The 20,272-nt window shown below is 37.1% G+C and overlaps 1 protein-coding gene and 1 pseudogene across 1 annotated transcript in view; one reads left to right on the top strand and one right to left on the bottom strand.

The window, feature by feature from the left end:
* The window catches only part of Ppp1r1c (protein phosphatase 1 regulatory inhibitor subunit 1C), a 101,105-nt gene that overhangs the window by 57,200 nt on the left and 23,633 nt on the right, over nucleotides 1-20,272 (bottom strand). The window lies entirely within an intron of this gene.
* On the top strand, nucleotides 11,556-14,234 carry LOC127222362 (kinesin-like protein KIF18A; annotated as a pseudogene).

Below are 20,272 nucleotides of genomic sequence, written 5' to 3' on the forward strand. Positions count from 1 at the left end.
AGTGCTATGTTTGGTAGTCTCTAAAGGAATTTACCATCAGATCGCTGAAAACAACAGTGGAATCCAAACTGTTGCCTTTTAGCTGATTCTCTATCTCCTCTCACATATATGAAGATGAGATATCCGTCTAAAAGACCTTAGAAATACATCTAGTGCTTTATGAAAGATTAATCTGTACAGTTAAGCAATGCATGGAGGAGACAATGGGAGGAGGTAATGCCACAGGGGACTTGGTGTCTGTCAGTTCAGGGTAGATCAGCACAGTGAGCTTCCAGGACTAAATAGGAATAAACCATGTGCAAATGAGGAATGATGCTGTATTGCTGAGCACACCTGATGTGATGCCCTTAGATTTGTCATCTCCTTGTGGTTTTAGTATCCAGGTTTAGCATAAGTGTGCTTCACATGTTGAGGAAACCTGCTCTCTATATTTCTTACAAGCAGTAGAGGACTGAACTGACTCTTGGATACTTCTTCAAGCAGGACTGGGTAGAATGGGGCTAAGCAAACTCTCTTTAGGCAGCTATGGCAAAGCCACTTATGCTGGCTTCCCCAACTTCCAATTCCCAGTGCCAGCCTTAGTTATTAGCCCTTTGACTGGAAGTCTGCTGCATCATGCTGGAGGCCTGCTATTTGGAGCATCAAATTGAGCAATTGGGCAGTGATTTCCTCTGTGCTCTCAGATTTATTTATTTATTTATTTATTTTGATGTCATAATTGGGTCCAAATTGAAACTGCCACACCAGACCAATGAATTCATGTATGCTGGGGAAGGAGATATCGAGAAAATAACCCTGGAAGCCTAACTTGGGTCTGCTTTGCCAAGAGTCATTGGGCTGTATTTTCTTTTCAGCATTGCTTCCGGCTTTCCATGTTTTAATTGAAGATCATCTCATCACCAAATTGATTTTCCCCAAGGCCCTCTATAACATATCTCAATTTAAGGGCTGTCCAATAAGACCTGGGTCCATTGTATGGATTGTCTGTGCCAATAGAGAAGAAAACGGCAAAGAAAACCCTGGATGGATTATGTAGAACACTCAACCACTTCTGTTTTAGGACTCCAAATTATATTTCTGCTCACATTTCACAGTTTCTGTGGCATCTCTCTAGAACAAAGAAAGGAAGCAGAAAAGGCAGTCTCTGAACCTGTTTTTCATGAGTCTTTCGACTTTTATGAGTTTAGATTCTTTTATCAGGTATTAGTTTTCCTCCCACACACTTATGTTACCTAAAGACCTAAAAGCTGTTGCATCGTCTTTCTAATCAGGCTTCATTTCCAATCACTGATAATGTGTTTTTGCTTGTTTGTCTTGTTTTGTTGTTGCTTTTTGGCATGTTTGAGTTTGAATTTGTCACATTTCTTCCAGGAAATTTGTTTCATTTGAATAGAATTAGTTTAAATGGCAACATAATAAGTCTATCAAGAAAAAAAAAAACCTCATTTGGAAAGAATAACCCAGGGAATTGATGATGAAATATAGATTTCTCACATTAATTGTATAGGTCAACCTAAAGATAAATCTCTGATGTTCTAGGAAAATGCAGAATGATCAATGAGATAACTGTTAGTAAGCATTCAACATCTTCCAATAATGTGTTTTATGTCATTTTTTATTTTTTGCTACAATTCCCTCAATGGTTGTAATTTGAATAACTTTTGTTTTAGACATTTCAAATCATTACCATTGTATATGCCTTTTACCTAAAATAGCACATTATTTTTTTTAACAGAACCATGAAGACCCTGGCTGGCTAGGAGTGGAAATGTCTGAGAAAGCCAGCAATGTGAATGGTGATACGGGAATTTGGAGAACACTCACTGTCCCTGAGACATGGAATACTGCATTTAGAACTGCATTGGCAGCTTACCAATATTTGAAATAATTGTTTCTGTTTCCACGCCGTAGAAATGCTTCCTCTTCCCCCCAACAGGTTGCTAACACTGGCAGTGACTTTCTGAAGCATCTTTAATATTTGCTTTTACAGCCAGCATTTTCTATTTCTAGAGAAGATGATGACATACAAGCAAATGCACAAAATATTTTTATATATTATACATTTTTCTTGTCATGAATTTCCAACTTAAACTTCTGATCTCTATTTGTTTGCATTGATGAAAAATTTGGGGATCTACAACTCACAAATAAATTTTATGATCAATATACATACCTACATATGTGAACACAAACACACACACTATACATGAAAAATGAATGGACATCTCACAGGCAGCATGGTGCTTTTTAGCTTTATGGGAAAGATTCAGGGTAAAGTGCATGAAGTCTCAATTGTATAGGATGAATGACTTTAAAGAACTAAGGTATACGCAGGGTGTTGGAGGCACATACCTTTAAACCTAGCATTGAGGAGGCAGAAGCAGGTGGATCTCTGAGTTCAAATCAACCTGGTCTACAGAGCAAGTTCCAAGACAGCCAGGGTTACATGGATCAACCCTGTCTTGAAAAAAAAAATTAAACACACACACACACACACACACAAGAAAAGAACTAAGGTTTGACATGAGATCATGGTTAATATGGTTGACACTGGTAATTTGCCAAGAAGAGTAGTTTTTTGGTGTGTGTGTGTGTGTGTGTGTGTGTGTGTGTGTGTGTGTGTGTATGCTCTTCCAAAGAGAGAGAGAAAAAGAAGGAGGAGGAGGGAATGGGAAGAGAGGAAGAAGGGAAGGAAAGAAGATAGATGCAAGAAAAAACAATTATTAGATATTAGTGTTAAGGAAATTAATCTGAGTGGACACTGAGCTGAAGAAGCCATCCAGTTGGGATGGGATGGCAGTATTCAGGCAATGGGTGATGAATCATTCATTCAGGCTGGAGAAACATTTAGGAGAAAGAATGGACAATCTTTGTACACTGACTGGATGGGTAGGGATGCAAGATCCAGCAACAAAAGACAGGGGTTTAAAGATTATATTTTAAAGATAAAAACCAGTGCCTGGCTCAGAATTTGCACGTTCATGAAATTGTTGGTTTTAACGTGATTGCTGATTACATAAAAGTGAGAGATCTAGAAATAGTCATGCTCAGGAGTGAAAGCCCTGCTGACGACAGATCTGGGAGTCATCCCATCAATGAGGCTATACAAAGATAGAAGACTGACAGAAACAGGGTTTGGTGCAAACACTGCCTGTGTAACCACACAGTTCAGGAAGAGACTGCAAAAGACAAGCCCATAAAGAAACAATGGAGTAGCCACCAGGGATATTAGAAGCTTTACTGATGGCCTACCTAATGAGTTGTTTCCCAGATTACCTCTGAATCTGTCTTGGGACATCCACTCTCTTTTTAAACATGGCACATGCATAAAACATTTATGTTGAATCTGGTGTCTACACAGATATTTAGATACTATTTCTTGTCTTGTATGTGATAAGAAATATAGTTCTATGTAAATATTTACTCTTAATTTTTTCCTCTTCCTGTGCTTGATGGTAACAGAAATGATAGTTGAGGCAAGTTCATCAGTATTTTAGCTTACTTTCTAGTTCAGCACATAACAGCTATGCTTCAGATCTTTGGAGCAAGTTTGGCCCAAGTTCAAGGATGTCATAAGACTCCTTGGAAATCAGTTATTACTAAATACAATGTTAGTGGTTTAAGAAAATAATTTAGGAACAGATGGATCAAATTTACTTCCACACACATGAATCTGAACATAAAGTGGTTGACCAAACACATTTCACATTTCACATTCCTCCAAATATAACTCTATGAATGCTAAATTGAAAGAAAAAATGCTGAGTGGTACGTTCTTCTTTGCCAGTAGTTGGCCATTATCTTACTACTCTTTTTTTTTTTTTTTCTCTCTCTCTCTACTCTACTCATTTCTTAGAGTTGCCTACCTACTTTTAAGGTCAAAGAGAATGTTTTAAGATAAATATTCTTGTTTTCATTTCTTAAAGATTATACATTATGGCTCACACCTTTCAACCCTCTCCAAATTTTTTATTATGGCAAAAATAAACAGTTGCCAAAAACAAACAAATAAAAAAAAACAAAACAAACCCTGATTTACCTCCAGTTAAAGGGGGTGTCCCCTTTCTTTTTCTTCACCTAATACCTTCAGTTTCCTCAATGTTGTAGATGTGATTTGTCATCCCACTTGTTTAAATTTTCCAAAAAAAAAAAAAAAAAAAAAAAAAAAGCAACTACTTTTTCTTAAAAGATTCTACAAAGCTGATATCAGCTGGGACTGTGGAGTTAGAGTGTTGTAGATCCAGAACAAAATGATAGATATCTATTCACTGTGCATCTCTCCATCTGCTTCTGCTCTAACATCCCCTACTGTCATGTGAATCCTTTGGGGCTGTATTAAAAAATCAGCTTCCATCAAGGCAAAGTTTGAGCATGTCATCCGTCAGCATCTGAAACCCAAAGCAGAGATTTCCCACTGTGCTATAACCATCCACTTGATGTTCCCACCCACACATCTGAAAACAAAACCCTTTATTTATGGATTTTCACCCCTCTGTAACTACAGGAGGTCCATGAAACTGTTTCCAAATTAAAATCTAAATAACCCATGTTTCTGAGATGTGATCACTCATATTTGGCTTGAGAATAAAGAACCTGTTTTCAATCCTTGAATGAGAGCTGTTTTGTACTGATGTTGATAAGAACCAAGTACATTCCAAATCAAGGTGCAGGCAATATAAGTCTATTATTGAAGCAAAATAATCCATGTATCCATGCACTTGTCCATGGCAACCCTGTGCATCTTTCCTTTCTTCTGAGAGAACCCTGTCTTTTAAAAACAAACAAACAAACAAAAAACAAACAAGAAAACATAGGAAGGCATAGTAAATACTCCCGAACAACTTACAGCCAGCAGATGACTGGCACCAATAGTCAAAAGCTTCAAGCATGGGCCCCTTCAGACAGAAGCCAGTAGAGTGGTATTTACCCTCCATTCCTTGGGCTGGGTATCTCTGCTAAGGCATCCTCTCTTGGTATCTCCTTCCCTTCTCTTGGTATCTCCACACAATAAAGCTTTCATTTCACACCAGTGAAATTGCCATAGTGTCTTTCCCATCTCTTTCTTGTTCTCTTTGCTTTTTAGGAGTACATTCCAGATAAATCACTTTCATGTAAGTCCTTTGCTCCAACTCACCAGTGCAGAAAATTCAAAGGCTAATATCTGATACTAAAGATTTGACCTGTGACCTAGAATAGTGTATGTTTGAATTTCATTAAACTAATGTCAAGAACTACTTAGTTCTCTCTTTCATTGATACCCCATAAAATTGTTGATAATGGATATTTTATTCTAGTTCTATAAATCCTTTACAGTGGATATAGCTAGTTCATCCAAATATCACAGTTGAACATGAACATAGGTACTGAGTACTAGGTGCTAAGTACTGTATCCAGTGCTGCTGTTGAGTAGAAGACAAGAAATCACATGTATAGGAGAGGGAAAGACAGCCATGACTGAGACTACCAGAATTTTATAATTGGGAAATATGAACTAGAAATACATTAAAAACACACATCCTACCAAAAGGACACAGGTGAGTACACTACCAATTAAATTCAAAGTATTATGAAACTGCCCAAAACAGATTAAACTTAATCAGATATTATTAGGAAATAGGGTCAAATATGAAGATATGCAATCTCTGGGGGGGATGGCCCAAAAGTATACCACCTGGGAAAACATGTTTGCTCATCTTACAATGTTCTGCATCACAGATGAGGTATATAGTTCTATTGCCACCCAGGAAGGCTGAGTCAGAAACCATTTCACATTCAGCTGGAGCAACCAACTGTTCCTTTAAGTCCCTGGGATTAACTGTTAGTTTTGTACATTCAGCCTTAGGCAGTTAAACACATGCCCTTACCTTCTTCCCTCACATCTTATCTTCTAGGATTTCAGCCTATGTAAATGGGTGGTAAGTTTTCACTTTGCTTCTGAATCTCTCTAAATACATCTGTCTATCTTTGAAGCATCAGCAAGAAGACCAACCCAGCAAAGCCTTCCACCTACAATTTGTCCTGCCTCCAAAATGTGCTGGGGGTAAACTGCAGAACTTCTGGGAATGGCTGGTCCAACTTGAGATCCATACCACAAGACAGCCCATGCCTGACACATCCTGAACGGCTAGGACTAGAGGCGGGATTGCTCAGGGACCTAGGATAGAACCAAACTCTACTGGTTCAAAGAAGACAAAATAAAGAAAAGTCAATGAAATGATTCCTAATGATATTCTACTATACTCATGGATCAGAGTCCAGCATAATTGTCATCAGAGACGATTCCTCCAGCAACTGATAGGGGTAAATACAAACACCCACAGCCAGACACTAGGCAGAGCTAAGTGAGTCTGTGGAAGAAGGGGAGGAAGGATTGTAGGAATTGGGTCAAGAACACCCTGAGAAAACAACCCACAGAATCAACTAACCAAGCCTCATAGGGGCTCACAGAGACTGAAGCAACAACCAGTGGGTGTTTAAGGGTCTGACCTAGGTCCTCTGCATATATGTTATGGTTGTGTAGCTTGGTGTTTTTGTGGGACTCCTAACAGTGGGAAAAGGGGATGTCTCTGACTGTTTTGCCTCTTTAGGGATCCTTTACCTTCTACTGGGTTGACTCATCCAGCATTAATATGAGGTGTATGCCTAGTCTTATTGTAACTTGTCATGCTATGTTTGGTTGATATCCCTGGAAGGCCTGCTCTTTTCTGAAGGTAAGCAGAGGAGTGGATCTGGGGGAGAGAGGCAGTGGAAGGGGGGAAGGAGAGAGGAAACTGGTCAGGATGCAATATATTAGAGAAGAAAAATAAATACATTTTTTAAATTACCTAACAAATCTGGAGAAGAAAATATTGAGAAAAGAACAGAATATTAAGGTGTTTACTGTGGACTCCTACTGATTCTCTGGTGTGGTTAAGAACTTGTGAATTGCATTATAATTAAAATTACTTTCTATTTTAAAGTTACAGTCCTTGTATATGATTGTCTACCCTCCTCCCCATGGGAAAATGAACAAAGGCATACAAAGATGAGTAACTATATCATAGATTCTTGCAGTGAAACCATTCTGGACTTGAAAACAAACTAAACTTTCTTCCCCCTAGGGGATTAAGAATTGGCAGTAAGAATACCAGGAAGTAGTTTTTGCAGAAAAAAATACATAATTCCTCACAGCTATAATTTTTAATACTAAGGCACTTACATTCTAGCTACAAGTTTATTCTTTAAAATATGTTACTAAGGGTTGATGAAATGAAAAGAACTTTTATTTAGGCATTGAAATGTAAAATCTACCCTTGTAAAGTACAATAATTTTATCATTCAAGCAAGGATTTATTTCTACAATAAACTTTGAAAGCCTATTGGGAAGAAATGAGGCCCTGTGAATCTAGATTCACAGCAGACAGATGTGGACTTGGGCATACAGTCTTTATCCCTTCACACAGAAGAAAGACTAGATGCCAAACTCTGGGCTTGCTAATAGGAATTTAAGGCCAGACCAGACATAGTCCTTTCTTTCAATAAAAGGCTGAAAAAAATCCAAGAAGAAAGACAAGCACAATGCAGTGTAACAGCCCAACCAGTAAGCCTTCATTCCAGTCCTCACATGCGCAAACAACTAAGGTAATTGGTATGATTGCTTCTCATACCAATTTGATGATCTAAAAATCTCGTTTTTCATTAATAATTAAAAGTAGCAACTTTGGGGAATTATACTTTTCCCATTTTGAAAAGTTTGGACAGAATGTGCTTTGCCTCAGGGTATCTGGATATGCTTGAATCCTACCCATTCGTTAACATTGTGGTGTGTGTGACTTTCTTAAATTCCCCATTTGAAGACCCTCCTTTGTAGTGATATTATGATTTATTAAAGCTTGACTGAGGATTCAGAAAAGCAAAGTCAGCCTCAAGCTATAGAGACCAGGCAGCCAACTTCTGAGTCCACTCACTATATGTATTAATTATATACTACTCTGCAAAAAGTAGTAGAGCTACTGAATGTAGTGGTCTTAAAATTATTTTATTTTTTAAAAGCCATTTTGATGGTGACCTTGTGTGTGCCACCAACAGTTGTAGGTCATTGGGATACATTGGTGAACAAAACTGACGTGAATCTACCTACTCACGGGTTTTTAAATTTTTCTGTAGCAATGGAAGCATAAACTAACAGGAAACAAGAGGTGTACTGTATAGTAATTAGACCATACTGGTAAGAATATCCAGTATAGTGATTAAGCTTATAAATTTACATAGGGTGATCAGAGTGGGACCCTGGGAAACTGACATTGGAGCAGTGGCTTGAAATAGTTGAAGAGATGATCATGAGACAATCTGGTAACAAATGTACCTGTTGATGTGCAGCTGTACTTAAGCCAGTATCTTATTGTTTCCTGAGATAAGACTTGCTCAGCTGAAAGAGACATCCTCTTGTAGTTTGGGCTGAACTATGAACACTTTTAAATGGTTTTCATAGATATCTACAATGACAGATCATGGTTACATCACTGAAATCAAAAATTTAAATGTATATCAATAATATGACTTCAGTAAATGGGGGTTGGGGAGTGGAACTCTCAAAGTTTAAACTGACAGTCAAAGGGGCTCCTCAGGTAAGGAAAGAAAAACTGTCAACTGTTACCACCAGGTCCCAAGTCTGAGATACCGACCTCTGCCCATACCATATGCAGTATGGACAAAATTAGCAATGACAAGATTCTTATTATATAGCCTTCCTAATTCAATAATTTATAGGCAAAGAAAATGGTATATTTAGTTTAATGGTAGTTACTCATGGTGGGTCATAAAAACATGTCATCAGACCTTGGTTATAGGACAGTGTGTGTTTGTCAAAGAATTGGATTAATGCTGCAGTAAGCCTGAAGTATGATTATTTTACAAGAAAAGGAGAGAGCTCACTGTAGCGTGAATTATTTCCAAGTAAGTGTGGCTAATCTTTGCATGTCATTAGCAATGTTTTGACAAATTCTTTAAAATTCTATTTGAAACCATGTTCATCTCCTCAGCCATGTGAATCCTTCCGAGTATAACTAAAGTTGTGTAAATATTTTCTGATTTTATAGTTTATTTTTTTGCTCCGGAGTATTTCTGGCCTGATGATTGAGCAATTTAAAGACTATTCCACAGAAAAATAATCTAAGCTTGTTAAAAATCAATACACTCCCAACTACAGTGAAGAAAGGGCATGGCTATACTCTGGTGAAAGGAATAGTGTTATTCTTTGCAGAAATGCATATATAATAAAGAGTAACATGCTACTGTTGTTAGAGGAAGTGCTGGAGATTAGAAGCAGGACTGACAGGGGAACATGTCCCCCACCTCACATGCCATGGCACCAGACCTGGTTCCCTCCACAGAACAGACTAATAGTATTAAAATTCACTCTGTTTCTTCCATTTAGTGGGAGAAAGATAATGAGGAAAATTTTAGAAGTTGCTGAAGTTTGGTGAAGCATTTTGAAGATTAACATAAAATTATAACAAAAGTTAGCAAAGAATACTTCCTTAAGTAATATTATTTTGAATGTAGTTAATATCAGTTGGCTGTGCTTTCACGCATCTGTACATCCAGACTGTTTTGTTTTGATTCCTGTATTTCAGAAATGACATTCAGGTAGCTACCTTTCTGTTTTAACTAAGTTGGCTGAGTTTTATTTCATCATCGAATTTGTAGAAAACCTCACAGAAACTTTGTTCTAAATTCTTTCATGCTTAAGGATATTTGTATTTTGATATATGAGAAGAGCATGGCTAAAATAGGTCACAATCTCTTTAATTCCATGGATCTATTGGTCAACCATCTACTATAATTTATCTGTTGTGAGGAGAAACTTGCTATTGCTAGTGCACCTGAAGAATTATTATTGAATTTAAATAATTTGTTAAGTATTACCAAACATTTTGTATATTATTAAACCTATACCAATGATTTACATTTTTACTAGATCATTAGATACTATTCTTATCCCTTTTTCTCATTATTATATTTGTGTTTATAATTCTAAGGGTTTTTTGTTGTTGTTTCTTTCCTTTTTTATTTATTTTATTTTTTTATTTTTATTTATTTATTTATTTATTTATTTATTTATTTATTTTTGATAAGAGTAGGATCAGGTCAATAATCCTGTGGAACTGCCTTTGTCTGTTTCAGTCTGTCTTATCCCTTTGTATCAGCCCTAATCATCTGAGTCGTCTATCATATCAGCAACTCTACTTTTGTTTGAAATGCATCTCTCGGTCTGCCTGTAGTCTCCCCCGTTGCTTCTCTTCTCATAATCTTCGATGTGACTGTGATACTGGGTTTCTAGGTGTTTATATATCACTAAACACTGATAAGGATATCTCTCCTATTCCACACACCATATATTTCCTATACTAGCTCCTTTATTTGTCTTCAGCAAGTCTGCACTGTATTCCTCAGTAACATGTTCACAAAGTCATAATATTATTTTTCTATTTTAATAAAATTAGCTATGGATCCTTCACCACTATCCCCACATTGAGATTTATTTGCCTACTTGCCCAGTTACAATGAAAAATGAAATATTTTTCTAGCCACCTCTGCATAACTCCAAAGGTATTATATTAGCAGGGGAAGAATGAGGAAGAAGAGTTTAAGCATATTATACATTCCCTACATTAGGGCTCATTAGGGCTCAGGCCTCGTCTTGACATCGCATTTCATTCATACAAAAATGCGTGTGTTCTTACCACTTCCTGCTTAGGAAGTTCTCTAATGTTCTTTCAGTATACCCTGAGTGTGTCGCAGAGATGACAGCCCAAACTTTCTGAGGTTTCATTTTTCCTCCAAGATTTCTATTGACTTTCTCCCAATAGAATTCTCCCTAAAGTGGGTATTTTAAATACATGTTTACAGAATTGTGTTGTATTACTTAGAAACATAGAGCTAGAGTTGGGATGGGTAACTGATTTGGAAATAAATCAGCCATTTCCTGCTGTGTGACGTTGTTTTCTTCAGTCATTTTCGTGCTGCTGCTTTTCATAATATAACATTCTTGATGTTTCACCCATTTTAAAATGTTGGTAACAACTGATCAAGGAGAGTTTACTACAGCAGATTTACGAGTTTTCCTGTCTGTGCCTCTGATGCTCCCGGCTGCCAGCCCTGCTCAGTGGTTAGCCTGTGCTCTATGACTACCTTCTAGTTTAATTGAAAAATGTAAATTGGCTTAAGTGAGAAGACAGCCTTAACTAAAATATGTTCCTCAATTTGTTTTCAGCAGCCTGTGGAAAAGAGTTCTTTAATTAAATTATTTATTTAATATAAATAATAGCTTCAATTAACTAAATAGTTATGTTCAACATTGCTTAAGAAAACAGTTTTGGAGACGCCCCCGCAACGTCCGGCACGATGACATCAGCAGGACAGCCAATGAAGTGGATCGCTGAGGAAGCCGGGTTGGGTTTGAATTTGTGGCTGAGCTTGAAGTGCCTGGAAGGCAAGTCTCCAAAGTTGTCACAGATGCTTCCTCTAGAGAGCTACACAGGCATTCTTGTAAGCAGGAATCAAGATAACTAAAAATGTCTGTCACTGAGGAAGATTTGTGTCACCACATGAAAGTAGTTGTTTGTGTGTCCTGAGAACACAAAAGAAAAAGAAAAGGCAGTTGCATTCCATAAAGTGGTTCATGCTGTGGATAAACATATACTTGTTTTTGATCCAAAATAAGAAATCAGTTTTGTTTGTTTTTGTTTTTTGTTTTTTTTTTTGTTTGTTTGTTTGTTTTTTTCATGGAAAGAAAACTAAAAATTTTGGTATTACTAAAAGGCAAAGTAAACATCTTAAATCTGATGCTGTTTGTGATGAAATGTCAACTCAAATGGAAGTTTTTTGAACACATTACCAAGCCAATTCTTCATAGTTTTCTGAGTGGATGTAATTGCACAGTACTTGCATATGGCACCACTGGAGCTGAGAAGACGCACACAATGCTAGGATCAGCTGCTGAACCTGGAGTAATGTACCTAACAATGTTAGACCTTTTCAAATCCTTGGATGAGATTAAAGAAAAAGTGTGCAGTACTTCTGTTTCTTATTTGGAGGTATATAATGAACCGATTTGTGACCTCTTTACAAATTCAAGGCCACTTGCTGTCCCGGAAGATGCTCAAAATGGAGTGGCTGTTCAGGGTATCACTTTACACCAGCCCAAATCCTCAGAGGAAATAATACAGCTACTAGACAATGGAAACATAAACAGGACACAACATTCCACCGACATGAATGCTACCTCATCTCGTTCCCATGCTGTTTCCCAGATTTATTTAGGACAACGAGACAAAACAGCAAGCATCAATCAAAATATCCATGTAACCAAAATGTCACTCATTGACCTTGCAGGATCTGGTGCTAAAGGGACACAATTTGTAGTAGATGGCACAAATATTAATAAATCCCTTTTAGCCCTGGGAATGCCACCAGTGCCTTAGCAGATACATAGAGAAGGAATCAGCATATTCCTTACAGAATTAGTAAGGTTACTCACTTGTTGAAGGATTCTCTTGGAGAAAACACTCAGGCTATAATGATAGCTGCTGTTAGTCCTTACTCTTTGTTCTGCGATGACCCATATAACACTCTTAAATACGCTAATCATGCAAAACACATTAAATCTTTGTTGAAGAGCAATGTTCTTAATATCAACAGTCACATATCTCAATATGTAAAGATTTGTAATGTGCATGAAGCAGAGCCTTTCGTGTTAAAAAAAAAAAAAAAAAAACAAAAAACCTAAAAGCCTATGAAGAACAGAAAGCATTGACTGACAAAAATGACAGTGCAAAATCAGTACATTCAAACACTCAAGACAAAGGAATTAAAAGATCTCAAGAAATTATGAAATGCTTGTTCCAGAACTTCAAAGAAATCAGGTAAGTTAGAAAAGTTGCTTAAAGACGATGAACTCAAGTCATTCTAACAACAGTGCCATCAGCAAATAGAGATGATGTGTTCAGGAGACAAAGTCGGAAAGACCACTTGCAAACGAGATCACAGACTTCAAAGGTTGAAAACTGTTCACTCTTTCCAAGAGAAAAAGAAGGAAGAGGTGTTGAAACAATTTGATGTGAATACCAATTGGCTTCATCAAGTGGAAAGTAAAATGAGATTCTAAGGTCAACATGGTGACATCCCAGAGGTACTCAATAAAATCTTCATTGTCACGAATTTCACCTCCAGACTAAAGACCTGAAAACACAAATTGCATACATGAAGGCTCTAGCTTGTCTGCAAGAGCAGCAGCACAGTCAGACTGAGGCAATATTGAATGCTTTACTTCCAGCCTTAAGAAAAAAAGTATTGCATGTCAGAAGAAACTAACCCATCAAACATTGTTTTTGATTCTGTCTTCGAAGATACTAAGTAGAAAGAAAGAAGGTGGTGGTTTGGGTTGACCAAACGAAACATTCAAACCAAAATGATCTTCCAGGGATTTCTCTTCTTATGACCTTCCCACAACTTGGACCAATTTAGTCCTTGTTGCATGTCCTCAAATGAAGCTGACTTGCTTAACATTACCCCATAAAAGGGAACCAGAAAAAAATTAATACTGTCTTTCTTGAAAGTAAAACATACTGAGAAGCCTACACTGTCTAAAAGTACACAGCTCAAGGATTCTTTCAGCAAAGAACTTGAGCCTATTGTTTATGCCCCAGAGAACATCAGATCTCTTCAAAACCCATCTCCAGCCTTAATAAGAACTTCATCACATACTACTAATAGAATCAATAATAATTCTCTGAAAACAGTGTGAAGTAGAATCTCCTCTCAACAGGAGAATAGTGTAGGATTTGAAATCTACATTTACTATTTGTAATGACATCAGGAGCTTGAAGAATAAATTTTCTGAACAGGAATCACTACCAAACACCAAAGGTAGTTTATACAGGCTTGAATCTTCCTCATTCTCAAGGAAGGACTCTAGAGCTGTGTCAACAAGCATGCCATCCTCCATGGCAATGACTAATGCTGAGAAAAAGAAAAGGAAACTAGTAAGTACTACATCAAATGCTTCATTACAATCTGAAGAAAATTATGGAATAACCAAATGCAATTTGAAAGGACAATTTAAGTGATAAGCTCTTTCTAGGAAACAGACTGACAATAGGTCCTAAAAGAAACACCAACAAAATAAATTCAAACATGCTTAGAAAATTTAGAAGAAACACTTCTAAAGAAAATATACACTAAGAAGTGTCTATGTCCTTCGGTATTTTTCCTTGTATTTCAAGTCTCTGAAAGAAGGCCATCTGAAACTGTTTACTAAAATATTTTCATCAAGCAAAATGAAACTTCTTTCATATTTTAAAAGGAAATATAAAATTACAACAGGTTGTTTCCCACTTCTCAGATCTTGGCTACTCTTGAAAAATCTCTAGGCATGATGTGAGTTTAGTTTTACTTTACCGCAGCTTGATTGGGACATTTTATAAAAAATACTGAAATAAATTACCCTTATAATTTTCAAAAGCAAGGAGACTTTGAAGTCATAAAATTAAAGCCAAGATATATTTGCTTTTCTGTAGTCTGTCAATATATTGTGATTTTACTTTCAAAAACTTTGGTGTAAAAATGTAGATATGTATCCATAACATTGAAAACATTATTTAAGTATCAACCATGAATTAAATACTAATATTTTATTACTTGTTTATTTAAAAGTATAGATTTTAAAGTTAAAAAAAAAAAGAAAACAGTTTCCAACTAGAGTGTAAGAAGTACCCACCTGTAAATTATTCATTATCAGGCCTTGTTAGGATGTGTCTTGCCATCTAAGTGTCTAAGTCTGCATTAACTTAAGGCTTTTAACTGTGATTTCTGCTCTGTTTGCTGTTTTTTACTGAGAGATAATGACCAAACACTTACAATACTGGTGGAAGTTCTCATTATCCTTTATTTATGAGTCACTGTTTTGGGTGGGAGTGGGTAATTGGCCCCTTGATATTTTCCAGAACTTACTGATTGTCTTTTTACATGACTTCCTTCCCTTCATTAGAACCCTTCTTTCTGGCATTTCTTACTTTAAGGAGCAATTTTAAGGGCAGAAATAACCAGCGTCTTTCTTATAGTTTCTAAAATTTTAAAAGAACAAAAATTTGTTCAGCAGACAAGAGTTGATAACTTGATATCGCTAGAATCTGACCCTTCCTTGGTAGGAACCTCAACTCCATCCATTCTATCCACTTCCTGCATGATAGAGAACTCTTACCACATCTTCAAGAGATGTACTTGGAGTCTACCTGAATGATAGCAGATATGTTCCACACCAACTCACTGTTTCCCATTATAGATTTTGAACTTTGACTATGACACTGTAATTCATACTATATTAAAATACCTGACATTATAACCTCAAGACATGTATCTTCATTAAAATAAAAAATGCTATAAAGAAACATGGAAAATGTATCTGTTTTGTCTTTCCAGAACTATTATTGCTTTCCACTGAGCTATTTCTGACAGATACTTGACTTTTACCAATTAGAAAATAAAGAAACTGTGTTGATTTTATTAGAACAAAATATGTACCGCTGCCATAAAGTTGTCAAAATAGAAATAAAGTTCCATTATTGTTATGATGTAAATGTATTCAAGAGGCTGATTTAAATTTTTAATTTTGAAACTATCTTGTACTTATGAATTTTGGACAGCATTCAAGTTAGGGGGTTAGAATATCCTTAAAATTTTTAAAAAGTTTTAAAAACAATTAGATTACAAATTGTCACTCACAAAATTCTAAATTAAAAATGTGTTTCATAGACTTGTATGACAAGAACTTTAAGTATTTGAAGAAAGAAATTGAAGCATATATCAAAAATAGAAAGATCTCCTGTGGCCATCTTAACAAAAGCAATCTACAGATTCAATGCAATCCCCATTAGAATCTCAACACATTTCTTCACTGATCACCAAAGAACAAAACTCATCTACATATGACAAAGCAAAGCATGCAGGATAGTTAAAACAATCCTCTACAATAAAGGAGTTTCTGTAGGTATCACCAGCCCTGACTTCAAGCTCTATTATAGAGATACAAAAAACAGCATGGTATTGTTATAAAAACAGACAGATGGATCAATGGAATTGAATTGAAGAACCAGATGCAAATACACACCTAGGAACACATAATTTTGTCAAAGAAGCCAAAATTATACAATAGAAAAAAGAAAAAAAAATCTTCAACAAATGATGCTGCTATAACTGAATGTCATCATGTAGAAGAATACAAATAGATCTATATCTATCACCCTGCACATAACTAAAGTCCAAGTGGATCAAAGAACTCAACATAAATCCAATTACACTAAACCTGATAGAAGAGAAAGTGGGAAGTAGGCTTGAATACATTAACACAGGAGACATTTTCATGAACAGAACACCAGTAGCACAGACACTAACATCAATAATTAATAAATGGGACCTCCTGAAACCAAAAAGCTTCTGTAAGGCAAAGAACACTATCAATAGGACAGAATGACCGCCTACAGAATGAGAACCAACAGCACATCTGACAGAGAGCTGATCTCCAAAATATATAAAGAATTCTAGAAGCTAGACATCAAAATACCAAATAATCCAATTTAAAAATGGGGTACATGTTTAAACAGAAAATTCTCAACAGAAGTGTATCTCAAATGGCCAAGATACACTTAAAGAATTGTTCAACATCCTTAGCCATTAGAGAAATACAAATCAAAACAACTCTAAGATACCATCATATACCTGTCAGAATTACTAAGATCAAGAACACTAATAAAAGCTTATGTTGGAGAGGATGTGGAGTGAGGGGAGCACTCCTCAACTGCTGGTAGGAATGCAAACTTGCATAGCCACTTTGGAAATTGACATGGCAGTTTCTCAGAAAATTGGGAATCAATCCCCCTCAAGACACAGCTATAGCAATCTTGGGCATATACTTAAAGGATGATCAATCACAAGGACACTTGCTCAACTATGTTCATAGCAGCATTATTGCTAATAGCCAAAACCTGTAAACAGCATAGACACCGAAGAATAGATAAAGAAAATGTGGTATATTTACACAATGAAGTATTACTCAGCTCTAAGAAAAACACTGGCATCATGAAATTTGCAGGCAAATGGATGGAACTAGAAAAACATCATTCTGAGTGAGGTAATCCAGACCAAACAGACAAACATGGCATGTACTCACTCATAAGTGGATATTAGGTATAAAGTAAAGAATAATCTGGCTACAATCCATGGCTGCAGAGAGGCTGGTAACAAAGAGGGCCCAAAGAGGGATGAATATATTTCCCTGGTAAGGGGAAATAGAAGAGATTTCCTGGGTAATCTTGGATTTTGGGGGACTCATGTGAACATGAGGGATCAGGTTGGGTAGGTTGGGATGGGATAGATGGGGAGAGGAATGAAAGAAATGTCTAGATAGGGTGGGCATTTCGGGGTTAAGAAGAAACCTGGTTCCAGGGAAACCCCCAGGAATCTATAGGGATGAACCCAGCTAAGACTTCTAGCAATAGTGAAGAGGATGACTGAACTGACCATCTTCTGTAATCAGATTGGTGATGACCCTAATTGTCATTAGAGAGCATCCATACAGTAACTGATGGAAGCAGATACAGAGACCCACAGCCAAGCACAGAGACCCACAGCCAAGCACTTTGCTGAGCTACAGGAGTCCTGTCTAAGAAAGAGAGACAGGATTCTGTGGAGTCAGGGAAGGTCAAGATCATGACAGGGGAACCCACAGAGACAGATGACAGGTGCTCATGGGAGCTCACAGACTCTGGACCAACAGAAAGGGAGCCTGCATGGAACTGACTTAGGCCTTTGCATGTGACAGTTGTGTAGCTTGGTCCGTTTGTGGGGTCCCTAGCAGTGGGAGCAGGACCTGTTCCTGGAGCATGATCTGGTTTTTGGGAACCTATTCTCCATACTGGGTTACCTTGTCCAGACTTGATGGAGAAGGAGGAGCTTGGTCCTGCCTCAATTTGATGTGCCATACTTGATTGATGCCCATGAGAAACCGGTTCCTTTTGGAAAGGAGGAGGAGGAATGGATGGGGAGGAGAGCAGATGGGAGGCTTTGGGGAGGAGCAATAGACAGGAGGAGGGGAGAGAGGGGAAACTGTAGTCAGTATGTAAAATAAATGGAAAAAAACTAATAAAAAAGGTAAAATATCTTGTTTCATAAAGTCTTTGTTTCTCAATAGATGGAGGCATTTTAGAAAAAACATAGTCAACAAGCTCTAAGTTCTCCTCCATTATCCTATAAATCTGCTTGATATGTTACAGCAGTGATTCTCAACCCTCCCAATGCTCTGACTCTTTAATACAGTTCCTCATGTTGTCATGATCTCCAACCAAAAAGTTTTCTCATTGTTACTTCCTAACTATAATTTTGCTACTCTTATAAATCATAAATATATAATACTCAGGATATGTAATACGTGACCCGCCAGTTGAGAACCATTACACTATAGTAAGCACATCTTCATGAGCAGTTATAAAGCAACCGATTCACATTCTAGGATGGTAAATAGAAGGAGAATGGCATTTGGTACAGATACTATACCACTCCTGTGCCAGCAAGGCACATGAATTAGTCCTCTACAAGTAAGTTATTCTTTAACATAAATTTAAAAGATCCCTATGTTCTACCTACTTCACAGTACCATCGAAAGGCATACATGTGATAATGTAGTGTTTTGCATGAAAATTCAAACACAATGAAGATAGGCATACAATGTCAAAGTTTGAATTTAGTTTACAGACTGAATTCAGTAGTAGAGTTTGCAAAACAGATACATGAACAAACAGGGTAATTGCAATAAGTTTAATACATAGAAACATATAGATGCTTGTATTATAATATGAGATGATCTTTTGAATTTGTAAAGTGACGTGCAGTACAGAGGGTTAACTATAAAGCCATAGCAAATGGGAACTGGCCATGTAGGGAATAAATGAACATCTGTACCCTGAGACCACACCACTCTGTAAGGTTAGAGGAAAGAAGACACAAGCTCACAGTGCAGTGCTGAGGGAGAGAATTTCACACAAGCAGTGAGAAAATAGAAGGTAGGCAATCACAAAAGCCGGAGGTGGCAAGAATTCCTGGAAGGGAATTGTCAGCATTTCCAACAGGGGATGAGGGAACAAGCCAGAGGAGCACAGACAAAGGACAAGTGCAGTTGGATAAGGTGAACACAGAGAATGGTGAGAGCCAAATTGAAGTGGCTGCAGTGACTAATGAGACTCTAAAACCAAGGTCAGACCAACCTTTGTAAAACTGAGTGATAAACAGTCAGAATGAAAACAAGTAACACATGGGAGTGGGTGGCGAAGGTCAGGACATCAGTTCTCTTATCATAAAATGTGAAAGGAAGACAGAGTGGAGGGAGGAGATAGGGCAATATCAGAGTGGGTACAGAGATGGAGCTCTTAATAGAAAGAGCAAAAATGAATTGAAGACCAAGGGAGGAGCTCCATGTGAAGAGCTGTGACACCTTCCTGTGCACCAGGAGCACGGATGAGTATTCAGAGAAAGCAGATGCAGACCATTGGACGTTTTATACATTCATTTTGTTCTTGTTTTTCAACTATTCACCATTACTTTAGGTCCATCATGGTCAAGTATAATCCTCATGTGGTCATCAGAGAGAGTAAGAGGTATTAATTGTATGGGTTGTCTAGTCATTCTCATCTTTTATTCCCCTCCCTATAACTTCCCAATGAAGAAATTATAACCATACCCAGTAATTCCTTCCTATTTGAGTCTTCTCCCTTCCGATCCTATGCAATTATGATATGGGAGAATGAAAGTGTATTCTCTGTTTACTTCCCTGCCAAGAGTCACACTGTAAGTATTTATGAATGTTTTAGACAATTCACCAAATCAGACACTGAAATAATGTACTTTCAATATGCTAATTTGTCCTTAGATTGCCTATAATCTCAAGCTCTAACCTGAAAACTATTTGCGTTTCTAATGAAGTGTCTGCATGAGTTATCAGCTGGCTTGCTTAGGCTAGTTTCCGATGCTTGCATTTTCAGAGAAGTGAATCTTCAGCATGCCACTTCTCCAGAACATCAGATGTCCTCCAGCTGAAGTCACAGAGATGGATCTGGAAGCCACTACCTTAATGAAGAGCACCAAATTAACTAGTAAATTTGGCTTAAGTTCCAGAATCTCCATTTAACTTGATTTGTTGATTTGGTGAACCCATAAAAACTTACTTCAACAGTGTCTTAGTGAA

This window comes from Phodopus roborovskii, unplaced genomic scaffold (assembly GCF_943737965.1).
Source record: "Phodopus roborovskii unplaced genomic scaffold, PHOROB, whole genome shotgun sequence".
Classification (NCBI taxonomy): Eukaryota; Metazoa; Chordata; class Mammalia; order Rodentia; family Cricetidae; genus Phodopus; species Phodopus roborovskii.